This window comes from Arachis hypogaea, chromosome 7 (genome assembly GCF_003086295.3).
Source record: "Arachis hypogaea cultivar Tifrunner chromosome 7, arahy.Tifrunner.gnm2.J5K5, whole genome shotgun sequence".
Classification (NCBI taxonomy): Eukaryota; Viridiplantae; Streptophyta; class Magnoliopsida; order Fabales; family Fabaceae; genus Arachis; species Arachis hypogaea.
Window position 1 is genome coordinate 63,338,169 of NC_092042.1, and position 1,093 is coordinate 63,339,261.

Below are 1,093 nucleotides of genomic sequence, written 5' to 3' on the forward strand. Positions count from 1 at the left end.
TATTCATTCGTACCCAAGAACATGATGAATGTTATGAGTCAAAATTACCCTCATTATCATTCTCACTTATGAACGCGCGTGATTGACAACCACTTCCGTTCTACATGCAACAGAGCTTGAATGCGTATCTCTTAGATTCCCCAACAGAATCTTCGTGGTATAAGCTAGATAGATGGCGGCATTTATGAGGGTCCGGAAAGTCTCACCTTGTCTGTGGTATTCCGAGTAGGATCCTGGGAATCCGGAAAGTCCAACCTTGTCTGTGGTGTTCCGAGTAGGATTCCGGTAATGAATGACCGTGACGTGCTTCAAACTTTAACCTGCTGGGCGTTAGTGACAGACGCAAAAGAGGGATTCTATTCCAGTAGGAGCGGGAACCAACCGGTGATTAGCCGTACTGTGACAGAGTGCGTTAGCATAGTTTTCACTGCGAGGATGGGATGTAGCCATCAGCCATGGGTGATGCCTCCAGACTGGTTAGCTGTGCGAGTGACAGCCGCACAGGATATTTCCCCGTGAGGAATGAAAGTAGCCACAGTTGATGGTGAACCCCTATACAAAGCTTGCCATGGAAAGGAGTAAGAAGGACTGAGTAGAAGGAGTAGGAGAACAGGCGTCCAAGAGCTCTACAGCATCTCCATCCGCTTATCTGAAATTCCCACCAATAAATCTGCATAAGTGTTCTATCCCTTTTATTATTTCTTCTTTTTATTATTAATTATTCGAAAACCTATAAACCATTTTTAATCTGCCTAACTGAGATTTGCAAGGTGACCACAGCTTGCTTCATACCAACAATCTCTGTGGATTCGACCCTTACTCACGTAAGGTTTATTACTTGGACGACCCAGTACACTTGCTGGTTAGTTGAACGGAGTTGTGTCCACTAGTGCCAATTTCTAAAATCCAATTACAAGAAAAAAGGAATCACAATTTCGTCCACCAAGTTTTTGGCGCCGTTGCCGGGGATTGTTCGAGTATGGACAACTGACGGTTCATCTTGTTGCTCAGATTAGGTAATTTTCTTTTCAAAAATCTTTTTCAAAAATTTTTCTTTTATTTTTCGTTTTTCCAAAAATGTTTTTCGAAAAAA